This window comes from Lucilia cuprina, chromosome 3 (assembly GCF_022045245.1).
Source record: "Lucilia cuprina isolate Lc7/37 chromosome 3, ASM2204524v1, whole genome shotgun sequence".
In the NCBI taxonomy this organism is placed as follows: Eukaryota; Metazoa; Arthropoda; class Insecta; order Diptera; family Calliphoridae; genus Lucilia; species Lucilia cuprina.
This window is the reverse complement of record NC_060951.1, coordinates 10,937,811-10,952,694: the sequence shown is the minus strand read 5'-3', so window position 1 is coordinate 10,952,694 and position 14,884 is coordinate 10,937,811.

Genomic DNA, 14,884 nt, shown 5'->3' with positions numbered 1-14,884 from the left:
CGACTTTTTCATGTGTGAATGCTTTTTCAAAATTGTTACAGGGTGTAGTATGAAGAAAATTATTGTAAAAAGCAATAGTAACACCTAGTCTCCTTTTATTCGAATAACCGAATAATTTTTAATTATCCGATTATTAACCGGCTAACGTAAAACATCAAATAATTATTTGTCGAATAAAACGAATAAGACAAAAACCCGAATAATAATTAATTTTAATTTTTTCCTCTGAACCACAACAACAATTTTTTAAAACTATTACAAAACTTTTGTATTTTATGACACTAATGATATATTTTACATAAATTTACATGTATGCATATATATCATATTAAAATATTTTAAAATTGTAACAGCAACATTTTCAAAACACAATAAATAAATTTGCAACTAGCTGTTGCAAAATAAAATTAAATTGCTACCAGGAAAAACTTATCGCAAATAAAAATATCATCAATACTAGCCATATTAGTTAAATGCTTATTCTATGCACATTACAATTCCTTTACAAAAAGGTGCAAAATTTATCACTAAATGACAGAAGTAAGTTTTTTATCTCTCTACCCAGTTTTATGAGAATCGGTACATAATTGACCCTTCCCTTCAAAAAACTAATTTAACGACCATTACTGTGCGTTTATAGGGGAGTATTCCATTTACTTTAGTCAAATATAACACACTTACTTGTTATTGCTTTAGGCAATAATTTTTTAACAACACATTATTCACATTGAATACAAAATTTGTTAAGAATCATTAGTTGAAGTGGTGTTATATTAAATAATTATTTTGTCGCTTCTGTACAAAATGTTCTATTATGAAACATATATATAAAAAAATCCATTGAAAATTTGGTTTTTTTAATTTCGTTGAGGATAAAAATCTTTTACATACTTTTATGTATTACTTCTTACTCAATATGTGTGAAGTTAAATTCGAATTTAACTAGCAGAGACACAAACCATATTTTTAACATTGCTCATTTTGCAGCTAATGCGCACAAGGTTTACATGGACAGCCAGCCAGCCAGACGGACGGACATGTCTTAATCGACTCAAAAAATGATTCTGAATCGATCGGTATACTTTAAGGTGGGTATTGGGCCAATATTTTTTATGTTACAAACATCAGCACAACCCTCCCCTCTATAGTGGTGTAGGGTATAAAAAGTTTCGGGGTTTAAAGTATAAAAAAGAGAATATAAAATCAATTTCACTTCAAGGTTATTTTACCACTAAATCGCCAAATAATATTTGTTTAATGAAAGACAAATCATACCCAATAAAATTTTTCATCTAACCTATAAATTCAATGGGAATAAATATAGCTAAAATTGTTTGTTTTCGAAATTTTTATTCTATCCGCCTGTTATCATTTAATTTTCCTTTATGATCAAAATTAGAAAGTAATGTATTCCTTTTTCATCTGTCGTTTTAATTTCCGAACAACTTCTTCAATTTATTCCGCACATTCCTCATGAGTTTGCTCGAAAGCCGAGAATTTTAACGGATGTAAGCCGATGGAAAGCAACGGAGTTTAGGCAGTTCGCCCTTTACACAGGATAAATAGCTCTGAAAGACACTGTTCCAGAAGAGCTTTATGTCCATTTCGTTCTCCTAAATTGCTTCTACAGAATCATGTTATCTTCTCCTTCAACAGATCTTCATGAATTCGTCAAAACTTTTGTGGAAACTTTTCCAGTTTTGTTTGGAAGCTCAAGTGCGTCCTATAATGTTCACAACCTTCTCCATATTAAGGATTGTATTAAACAATTTGGAAATTTAAATGATTTTTCGGCATATAATTTTGAAAATTTTATGCAAAAACATAAAAAGAAAATAAAAATGCCAAAACATATAAACCAGGAAATGTTAACAACTTCTTAGACAATTATAGTTTCCCAAAAGTTTCGGGGTTTAAAGTATAAAAAAGAGAATATAAAATCAATTTCACTTCCTCAAGGTTATTTTACCACTAAATCGCCAAATAATATTTGTTTAATGAAAGACAAATCATACCCAATAAAATTTTTCATCTAACCTATAAATTCAATGGGAATAAATATGGCTAAAAGTGTTCGTTTTCGAAATTTTTATTCTATCCGCATGTTATCATTTAATTTTCCTTTATGATAAAAATTAGAAAGTAATGTATTTGGTTTTTGTAAATTTTTTAACTTAGCACTGAGAAACATAAAATTGAGCTTTTATAGTGACTATTTAGTTCATGTATCCAAAATTAAACTCAAATTTGCTGGCAGGGTTTATACAAGTATATGCGAGCATCATTTTTTAAACAGAATTACACGCATACATAAATCACTTTACTGTCACACCTTTACCGAAATTCAGGAAAATTTTGCTCGGTATGAGCAAACTTTGTAAAGTATTAGATATTGAATTATATTAAGGTAAATTAACTAAATTTTGTTAATTTTACGATTATTTTGAATTACAATTTTATTTTATAGCTAGTAAACCTCATACACAAAACATCGAGGCCGATAAACCCAACAACATTGAAGCCAATGCCATTGATTTAAGTTTTAACACTGAAAAATCTATTGAATCTAAAGATTTAAATGTCAACTTAATAGTTTCGATATAACAATTCGATTTGACAATACATCATCGTTATCAAACTTATATGCATTCCCAATAAGACCAGTTAAAGAAAAGTCTTCCATATTATACGAAAAGGTTTTCTGAAGACGTTGGATTTTCTTTTCTTCCTCAACATGCGATGTATAAGATGAATATTAAATAATAAGAAACGATTTTGGAAGTTTTACTTAGAGAAAAATTCAAAACATTCAATACTATATGCCACATCGCGTACACTAGTACAACGTGGAGCAGGAATAAAAAATTTGTTTGTACATATAAGCAAAATACATCATATATCTGGTTGCAGATGATATCAATAAAGTGTATATACAACATTATTCGAAAATTCAATCTGATTTAAATAATAGAAACGACCAAGAAATTTCCACGCGAGATGTAGCAAGGCAAATAATGTCAGAACAGATGCGATCAAAACATCGGGATAATGATATGTTTATCGATGCTTATAAAATGCAAATTGACAATATCTGGAAGCAATATATATAGAATTTATCAAGTCTTTTGAAAGTTTACCTTTTCTCAGATGAAATAGAAAATGGACAATCGTGGACAAAGAATGCAACGAATCTTTTTATATTCTTTTGTAGCTCATATACGTGAAAAGAAGGAATGGGGTATTGTGGTACCAACAGCTGAAGGATTTTTATGCATCCACCATTCGGATGATATTGAAAGGTTCCTGATATTCTTGAAGACATATTTTCTAACAAATTGAAATAGCCAATTTGTAAAAGAGTTTGCTCAGAATGGAGTCTTTTAGCTATAATAAATTAGCTATAGTATTCAACAAAGAAAAAAAAGGTATACAATCTAAACCAATATCTTCAAAATTGCTTTACCATCTGCCAGCATGAACAGCAACAGCAGATGTAGAGAAATGAAATAAAAACTTTCAATTACAAAAAAGCCCATTTTAAACAAAACATTAGATATTTATGATGCCATGAAAAAGTCTGCTGAAGAGAAGAAAACAGCAACAAACAACCTATATCAATGTTCGAAATTTGCAACGTTATTATTGACCAAATACTCTGCATATGTATGTATATTCCCTTATGGACAAATATGATGGGCAAATATGTAGATATGGAAAAAAGCATGTTGCTAAGCTTCGAAGAATGCTATTTTAATATAGTTAAACATATTACTTTGGAAATGTAATAAAAATTAAGCCACCCCCAATAAAGACAAAGCTAAAATTAATTCAACAACAATTTTTCATAAAGCTCTAACGCTGTTTTTATCCTGGCCAAGACACATAAAGGTGCCGGTGCCGTATCCACTGACAATAGATTTAACAGAATTTAAGAGTTTAGATTCGTCGAAATATATTTTCAATAACGTAATAGATATTTATATAACAAACAACTCTAAACCAACATATACGATGTCCTGCAAAGAAGGTTATCAATTTTTCCATTCTGAAGATACCATCACATTTCCATTAGACAAATTTGATTTCATATTTATTCCAATAATTCACCAAAGTCATTACACTCTAGCATACTTGGATATAAAAAAACATTTTTATTTTATGAATTCCTTAAAAAACAGTTTACCAAATTCACATACAATGCACAGTGGCGTCCTCCTGAGTAAAACTTGGCATTAACTAAACTAAAATGTTTTGATATACATTATGGGTATCTATATATGAATTCCTTTGATATAAAATAAAAAATTTGGACTTAATGCATTTTTTTTTGATATATACCCGGTGTAATATACTTTTATTCTTAAAAAATAATTCTTATTCTAATTCCTTGGGATATACAATATTTACTTTTTACCCTCTAGTATAAATTAAAAACCCCACTTAACGATTTTGAAAATTCTAACCACAATCATTTTGCAAATTAAAAATATTTGTTACATATAAGAGATGCCAAGCAATTTATATCTATCTATGGAAAATTTGAATTATCTAACAGTTTTTTTGATATACGAAATTTTAATTCATATATGTGGTGCCAAGCCCCCCACTGAAAGCCCGCCCGTTATTTTCTTGTCAAAGTTATTCATATAAAATTTGAATTTTCTACCTCTAAAAGTTTCATAGATATACTATTTTTTCTATATAATTATCGCGAACAAAACATGAAAATTCTCATGGTAATTTCATTAAAAAACTTTTTGAATACTTTAGAAAGTCGGATATTTAAAAATCTCTCATAATAAATAAACATTTCATTCAAAAATTATAACAGCTTCCCATAAGCGCTTATCATTTTTTTAATTAATCCCATTAGGGCGCCCCAAACTAGTGAAACTAAGCCAATCGTAGTTTTTAAATCTAAATGAATTCAGAAAAAACATTGGAAGCCCATTAAACGAAAAATATTAAGCTCTAACCAACTTTCAAGGAAGTTGTATAATAGGAATGATTCACGATGGGTCTTGACAAAAATGGTATGGTCTAATAAATTGTAAAATGGTATCGTACCCCAAATGTTGTAGGTACACATATTAGTCCAAGATATGCTCTCATATTCCCAATAAACAAATTTGATAAAATGGCGGTGTTGTCGTATAAAAATATTTTTGGTTCTAAATTGGTGGAAGCTCGTTCCATAGGAAGTAGGCAATTACATGGTTGTCGACTTACTGATTCTAAATCAAAACGTTAAAAGACATCGCGTATAATATCTTTTAAGGCTTTCTGAATAAATTACTGTATATTTGTTGATAATCGGCCACGACATGTGTCACCAAACCCCTCAAAACCGTTGTCGGAAGGACATCAAGGTCCGGAGGTTCATATACCCAAATTCTAAATTAAATCTTCACAAAAATGACTGATGTTGTACTGGCACACATAAATTAATAAGATTTTAGATGAAACTGCTTTCGTTTTTGTTTTTATTTTAAAAATAGTTGAACTTAAATGGAATACTCCTATTATTTTGAACAATAGATTTTGTATATAAATTTAAAAAAATATATATTTTTTTATATAAATTTCTTCAACATTCAAAATAACGGTTATAAAAATTGAGAACAAGTTAAATAAATAAATTATAAAAATATTTAATTGAACATGTAAATCTTTCCCTAAAAAATTTATATTCAAAATATTTCAAATTTTCACTCCTATTATTTTGAACACAACTGTATATAATATTGACGTAATTATTTATTTTTTTTTTAATTTTAACTTCTTCATCTGCATATCTGCGGCCAAAATACCGATTTTGGGCGACATTTTTTATAGGCCGAAAACTGCTGTACATATTTCAAATCTTACTTTAGTATACTATTCTACAGGAAAATTTAAGATATATAAACTTAATTTGACAGAATTTAGATGCACTATAAATGCATAAGAGCAAAAGAAAAAAATACAATTAAAAAAAATCAAAACCTGATTTTATCATTTGTAAATATAATATTTAATGCCCTTAAAAAAGTAGTGCTAAAATTTAATAAAACTCCATCCAATTAATGTTCCATATACATAACATGTATAATAACAAATTTTGGGCCTTATAACTTTCGTGGTTTTCGAAATATAGCGTTGTAAAGTTTAAAATCTGAAAATTTAAAGTTTCATCACATCTAAAGGGTTAATGATAAAATTTTTGTTTTTGCACCATTTGTCTCAGCAAAAAGCATGCTTTGATTATGCACAAAGACACATTTTTTAAAATATTTTTTGAAAAAAGTGCATCTTTGGATAATACTAAATGCACTTTTGAAGCATTATATAAGCGTGAAATTAAGCTCATTTTTATTGATTTTTCCTATAAAATCAATTATTAGAGCATACCGCATACTTTGGGGACAGAAAAATTCCCCACAATATACGTTGTGTATATGAGAAATTTTATTGCCAGATTGTTTACTTATTTTGCTTATTTTGCATTTATAACGGCGTTCACTTTTTACTATCGGCACAGTTCACATGGTAGGTTCTTGCGTTTACATGGTAGTTGCTTTAATTTATGCATTTCAATATTAAAGAAATTACTTAGGAAATAAGATAAAATACAAAAAAGCAAACTACCTAGTACAGGGGTCGGCAAAACTTTTGAGTCGGAAGAGCCAAAATTTACAGTTTACAAAACATGGGTTTTAATAAGAGCCATAAACATAATGTGACCAACACCGGCTTCGCTTAGTAAAGATTTTCTAAATAGCCGGCCTAAGGCTGAACACTCTTGTTACAGGGAGGGTGTATTCTTAGCGAAGCCGGTGTCCAATGTACCCCAGAGGATAAAACCCTTGCGCCCCGCCGAAGGCTGGCTATCAGACATATAATTTTTTATTTCGTGTGATAAAAGTAATATAATGAAATAACTTCCCAAAAATATTTTTAGGAATTTATTTCATTTTTGAATTTTGAGGTATTATTTCATAATGAAATAACTCCCCATTTCAAATGTGAAATAATGCCCCAAAAAAACGAATTAAATCCCCAAGTTTCGTTGTTTTTGCTTTCTGAACAAATTTTTAGGGAGTTATTTCATTTTTGTTTTGGGGAGTTATCTCGTGGGGAGTTATTTCATGACGCCGATTTTGGTATCTTTTTGGTTCTTTATAACTTGTGAACTAATTAACATAATAAAATTTTTCTAAATATTTTGGAAAGATCTCTCAAAATTATGAGACACCTGTTTCGTACTTTTTAAAATTTAGTCCTTTTTGGGTGTAAAAGGGAGAAAACTGTATTTATGGTACTTTTTTTAACACAATAAGAAAACTTTTCGGTTTAATGAATTATTCCTATTTAATTACGGATATTTATTGTAATCAAATGTTTGCTATTTCACTGGGGAAAAAAAGTACCAAAAAGAAAACAAGAATGAATGTATAGTCGGGCGTAGCCGACCATATGATACCCTACACCAGTCAGTATGTATGTTAAAAATGGGGATTATTTAAAAAAATAAAGCATTTGGTTTGTTTTTTTGACTTTATTTCGGAATATTTTTACTTTTTTTGCCAAAAAAGAGATTTTTATTAAGAGGGCTCAAAGGGGAGTTGGGCAAAATATGGCCCTATCCTTAAAAATGTTGGTAGGGGGAGTTAAGTCTTCTTCAATATTATTTATGTAGAATTTAAAAGTGTTAAAAGTTTTTATATGTCCCGCATAGTTTTAAGACATCTGTTGTTATACTACAAGAAAATTTGTTTACTTTAACAATTGTGCATAACATAGATGTTATTGTTATGTTAACAATAAAATGTATAACAAAAATATGTCACAAATAACCCAACCAAATTTATTAGTTCTAGTGGCATCACCATTAATTATAACTGTAAAATGAAATGGCTTGCATTCCAGAAAAAGTTTTTGAATAGAGTGGTTGGCAGCAGAACAGCGGTGTAAGTGTAAGTACAAATTGTTAGTTTTTATAACTGAAACCTCGTGGAAGTTTATTTTTTTTATAAATGTTTTGTTATTTATTTCTCTACGTTCAGAAAACATTTTACAAGTAGGATTGCCTAATTTTTCATGTGGATTATCAACTTTAAAACTTTTTTTTTGCTTTTTTATTAAAAGTGTGGATATTGATCACTGGTAAGATCACCGGTAGAGTGGTTGGCAGCAGAACAGCGGTGTAAGTACAAATTGTTAGTTTTTATAACTGAAACCTCTTGGAAGTTAATTTTTTTTATAAATATTTTGTTATTTATTTCTCTACGTTCTGAAAACTTTTTTAGGAGTAGGATTGCCTAATTTTTCATGTGGATTATCAACTTTAAAACTTTTTTTGCTTTTTTATTAAAAGCGTGCATATTGATCACTAGTTAGTATGAGTTTTTCAACTTTTAAATATATCACACGTGGTTTTTATCTTTTAAAATTATGTTTTATAAATTTTTTTGCCAGATTCGGATAATTTTTTGCCCAAATAACAGAATTTGCACAACATTTTCCTGCATAATAGTAGTTGGGGGTATATTCATATTAAGTATTCCAAATGCCTGATATCGGGTAAGACTACGGATTTTTATCGATCCTTATACTGATTTCATTTCTGAATACTTGCTTAAAGACGATGAACCTAACTAACATTGACAAATTAGCGGAAAAGTTTTTGACTTAAAAAATTTTAAATATTCTTTGACACAAAAAACAGTCAACAGTTAAAAAATGGATAATTCCGATCCGTATATTGATTTCATTTCTGTAACGTATAAACTTTGAGACATTCAAAAATTTAACAAAAAGTTTTTGTACTTTTTTAAGTATAAAAAATATTTTTTTACGGGGATCGAATTATTTTGCGATTAGTTATCGGTCATATTTTTGTTTTGCTGCTCAAATAATATTTTAAAATTTTTATGTATAAAAACTTTTTTATAAAATTTGCGAATTTAAAAAGTTTGTTACGTTATACCGGCTTATAGCAAGTACTTAAAAAAATCAATATTGGGTTCGATTCGTCTATTGATTTCCTATCGATCACATATTTTAGTTTTGCTGCTCAAAGAATATTTTAAAATTTGTTTGTATAAAAAGTGTTTTATAGAATTTGCGACTTTTTCAAAGTTTGTTGCTTTAAGTACTTGCTATAAGACTGTATAACGTAGCAAACTTTGTAAGTTTCCAAATTTAACTCAAAAGTTTTTATAAAAAAAATTTAAATAATCTTTGAGCAGCAAAACTATTGAGTTTTTTCTGGTACTCGCTTTTAGCTGGTGTAAAGTAACAAACTTTGACAAAGTCGCAAATTTTATGAAAAAGTTTTTATACAAACAAATTTTAAAATATTCTTTGAGCAGCAAAACTTAAATATGTGATTGATAGCGAATCAATAGACGAATCGAAACCCATATTAATTTTTTTCCAAGTACTTGTTTACCGTCTTATAGCAAGTATGGGGTTCCATTCGTCTATTGATTCCCTATTGATCGCATATTTTAGAATTGCTGCTCAAAGAATATTTTAAAATGTTTTAGTATAAAAACTTTTTCATTAAATTTGCGAATTTGTCAAAGTTTGTTACGTTAGTTTGTTATAGCAATTACTGAGAAAAAAATCAATATGCGGTTCGATTTGTCTATTGATCGCATGTTTTAGTTTTGCTGCTTAAAGAATAATTAAAAATTTTTTAGTATAAAAACTTTTGGGTTAAATTTGCGAATTTACAAAGTTTGTTACGTTAGAAAGTTTGTACTTAGAAAAAAATCAATTTGGGGTTCGATTCGTCTATTAATTCCCTATCGACCACATATTTTAGTATTGTTGCTCAAAGAATATTTTAAAATTTATTTGTATAAAAACTTTTTCATAAAATTTGCGACTTTCGTCTATTAATTCCCTATCGACCACATATTTTAGTATTGTTGCTCAAAGAATATTTTAAAATTTATTTGTATAAAAACTTTTTCATAAAATTTGCGACTTTGTTAATATACGCCTTACGTATACTTCGGGCACAGTTTTTATATGTCCCGCATAGTTTTAAGACATCTGTTGTTATACTACAAGAAAATTTGTTTACTTTAACAATTGTGCATAACATAGATGTTATTGTTATATGTCACAAATAACCCAACCAAATTTATTAGTTCTAGTGGCATCACCATTAATTATAACTGTATAATGAAATAGCTTGCATTCCAGAAAAAGTTTTTGAATAGAGTAGAACAGCGTTGTAAGTACAATTGATAGTTTTTTTAACTGAAACCTTGTGGAAGTTAATTTTTTATAAATGTTTTGTTATATATTTCTCTACGTTCTGAAAACTTTTTTAGGAGTAGGACTGCCTAATTTTTCATGTGGATTATCAACTTTAAATTTTTTTTTGCTTTTTTATTAAAAGTGTTGATATTGATCACTGGTAAGTATAAGTTTTTCAACTTTTAAATATATCACACGTGGTTTTTATCTTTTAAAGTTATGTTTTATTAATTTTTTTGCCAGATTCGGATAATTTTTTGCCCAAATAACAGAATTTGCACAACATTTTCTTGCATAATAGTAGTTGGGGGTATATTCATATTAAGTATTCCAAACGCCTGATATCGGGTAAGACTATGGATTTTTATCGATCCTCATACTGATTTAATTTCTGAATACTTGCTTTAAGACGATGAACCTAACAAACATTGATAAATTAGCAAAAAAGTTTTTAACTTAAAAATTTTTAAATATTCTTTGAGCACAAACAGTCAATAGAGAATGTATAGATAATTCGATCCGTATATTGATTTCATTTCTCTACTCACAAACTTTGAGAAATTCAAAAATTTAACAAAAAATTTTTGTACTTTTTTAAGTATAAAAACTATTTACTTACGGGGATTGAATTATTTTGCGATTAGTTATCGGTCATATTTTTTTGTTTTGCTGCTCAAATAATATTTTAAAATTTTTATGTATAAAAACTTTTTCATAAAATTTGCGAATTTAAAAAGTTTGTTACGTTATACCGTCTTATAGCAAGTACTTAAAAAAAGTCAATATTGGGTTCGATTCGTCTATTGATTTCCTATCGATCACATATTTTAGTTTTGCTGCTCAAAGAATATTTTAAAATTTGTTTGTATAAAAAGTTTTTCATAGAATTTGCGACTTTTTCAAAGTTTTTTGCTTTAAGTACTTGCTATAAGACTGTATAACGTAGCAAACTTTGTAAGTTTCCAAATTTAACTCAAAAGTTTTTATAAAAAAAATTTAAATAATCTTTGAGCAGAAAAACTATTGATTTTTTTCTGGGTACTCGCTTTTAGCTGGTGTAAAGTAACAAACTTTGACAAAGTCGCAAATTTTATGAAAAAGTTTTTATACAAACAAATTTTAAAATATTCTTTGAGCAGCAAAACTTAAATATGTGATTGATAGGGAATCAATAGACGAATCGAAACCCATATTAATTTTTTTCTAAGTACTTGTTTACCGTCTTATAGCAAGTATGGGGTTCCATTTGTCTATTGATTCCCTATTGATCGCATATTTTAGAATTGCTGCTCAAAGAATATTTTAAAATGTTTTAGTATAAAAACTTTTTCATTAAATTTGCGAATTTGTCAAAGTTTGTTACGTTACACCGTCTTATAGCAAGTACTCAGAAAAACAAGTAAGAGTTCTATATTCGGCTGTGCCGAATCTTATATACCCTTCAGCATGATGTGTCTAAAGAAGAACGAAAAAGTACCAAAAAGTCCCCATCTATGGGTCCTCAGTTAATCCGGGTCATACTTAATTACATGTTCCTAGGTTCAATATTGTAGAAATTGTAAAAAGTACCTTTTGAAGAACGAAAAAGTACCAAGAAGTTCCCTTTTACTGGTTCTCACTTAATCCGGGGATATACGAACTTAATAACATGTTTCTAGGTTCAATATTATAGATATTTCAAAAAGTACCTTTTGAAGAATGAAAAAGTACCAAAAAGTACCCTTTCATGGGTCCTCACTTAATCCTGGCCATACATACTTAATTACATGTTTCTAGGTTTAGTATCGTAGAAATTGCAAAAAGTACCTTTTGAAAAACGAAGAAGTACCAATAAGACCCCTTTTATGGGTCCTTACTTAATCCGGGCCATACATACATTACATGTTTCTAGGTTTAATACCGTAGAAATTGCAAAAAGTACCTTTTGAAAAACGAAAAAGTACCAAAAAGTCCCCTTGTATGGGTCCTCACTTAATCCGGGCCATACATACTTAATTACATGTTTCTAGGTTCAATATTGTAGAAATTGCAAAAAGTACCTTTTGAAAAACGAAAAAGTACCAAAACTCTCCCTTGTTTGGGTCCTCACTTAATCCGGGCCATGCATACTTAATTTCATGTTTCTAGGTTCAATATTATAGAAATTTCAAAAAATACCTTTTGAAGAACGAAAAAGTACCAGAAAGTCCCTTTTTATAGGTTCTCACTTAATCCAGGCTCTACATACTTAATTTCATATTTCTAGCCAATAACAAAACATTAGTGCTGCTCTCGCTTTGCTACTCTTGCTCTGCTGCTCTTGCTCTGCTTTGCTTTTATAAACAAATTACAATAACAATATTTACCGTATTGTTATGTATTTTGTTTTTTGCAGTTTCTGTCTGAGCATGAATAAAAAATCTAAATTTTATATGAAATTTTCAGAGGTTGTCTTGGTTTTTTGCTCATATCTCCGTTATTTATGGACCGATTTTGCTGATTTTAAATAGCGTTCTTGCCGGTCGTATGTCTGATAGAATTATGGAAGATTCGGATCTCGCAGATATCTGGGGTCTTCTAAAAACTGATTTCAACAAACATACATACAGACAGACAGACAGACGGACAGACAGACATGGCTTAATCATCTCCGCTACCTATAAGGATCCAGAATATATATATACTTTATAGGGTCGGAAAATTATATTATAGAAATTACAAACGGAATGACAAACTTATATATACCCTTCTCTCGAAGGTGAAGGGTATAAAAATCAATATGCGGTTCGATTCGTCTATTGATTCTCTATTGATCGCATATTTTAGATTTGCTGCTCAAGGAATATTTTAACACTACGCGTTTTCGCATCAAAGCACTACGCGCTTTTCATTACTCCTTCGCGTTCTACGTTTCAAGTTACGTGCTACGCTTTTTAAGCGTTAATTTTTTGTTTTATTTAAAAAAAAAAAAAAACTTAGCGTTTTTCTACAACTTTTATTTATTTTTTTATCATTAAACTCATTTTAATTTATTTAAATTGATAAAGAATATAAATTGTCAAAATCAGCTCACATGTTCGTGCGCAGCTTGTGACGCTTATAAAGGTAGAAAGTAGATCTAATTTAAGCATTCTACGCGGCGTTCTACGCTTTTTTGCTTGTAACTTTCAGCATATAAATACATTGATTCTACTTTTTTCAGACGCAAAGAATGCGATAAATCGTAGAATGCGTGCTGTGGACCTCCAGCTTTATTCTGCACTCAAAGAGTAAAGATCATGTGCGATCACTCGAATGCAAGATTCAGTGTTGCCACTTGCAATATTTATAATTTTATTTACATACATTACATTTATTTCAAAAATAATAAATTTTTTAAATATTTGCTTTTTAAATTTTAGTTATGGTTAGGTTAGGTTGATACTTTAAATCCGAAGAAATACACCTAGACCAGGGGTCGGCAAACTTTTGAGTCTGAAAAGCCAAAATTTACAGTTTACAGAACATGGGTTTTAAAAGAGCCATTAAATGTTTATTGAAACATTACAAATACTTAATTCACTTCAAAAATATATTTTTTTTTCATTATCTACAAGACAATACTGCAAGGAATCTTTCTTATAGATTTTTGACTACAAATCCTTTTTAAATTTTTATGGCTCATTCGAATGCGTTTTTTAGCACTTGTTATATAAAGATAAAATATTATTAGAGTGTCACAATACAGTATAAAGTGTGATAGTTATGAAAATTAATTTGGCAGTATTCGACAATAATTGACCAACCCCAATTAATTATAGCAGTATTATAACGAAATTCAACACAAACAGGAACAAAATTCGCTTTACCAAATTTAGTGACGATCGGCTCATATTTGATCCTACCCCTCATATTAAGATATTATGTCACTTAATAATATGTTACACAAAAATAGATCGGAACATAATGGACCAGTCTCCTTACATAAGGTTTACTTCTGAAAATGACTCTAACGCTCATAACTGATCTAATAATATCATTGTTGACCATACCCCCACAGAAATTCGTGTTATGGAAATGACTTTAAAGCTCAAAACTGGCTTAATAATACCAGTATAGTGGTAAAATCCATCATAAACAAGTTTATAAGAACACAAATATTTGTACCAAATTTAATAAGGATGGATTCAAAATTGACCCTACCCCAAACTTCCGAAAATGAAGTGACGACATATAACAGGCTAAAATAGAAGTATAGTGATGAAAATGAAACGATTAATCGAAGTTACAAAGTTGCGTTTATTTTTTTGTTGGTTTTAATATATTGCTCGTTTATTGAATTGTATAAATTTTAAAATATATTAAAACCAATATTTTAAAAAATATGTTTATTTTAATTTGTTTTGCATTTTATTGTAAAAGATACATCATCATCTCCGACTGCTGGAAGGTATTATTTTATTATCTAATATAAAAATTTATATTCTAAAAAAAAATAATTTCAGTCCTACGAATGCCTAACTGAGGAAGGGTACACTAACTATACCGTTAATCATTCAAAGTCATTCGTAGACCCCGAATGCCTTTGAATGATTAACGGTATAGTTAGTGTACCCTTCCTCAGTTAGGCATTCGTAGGACTGAACTTATTTTTTTTTTTAATATAAATTTT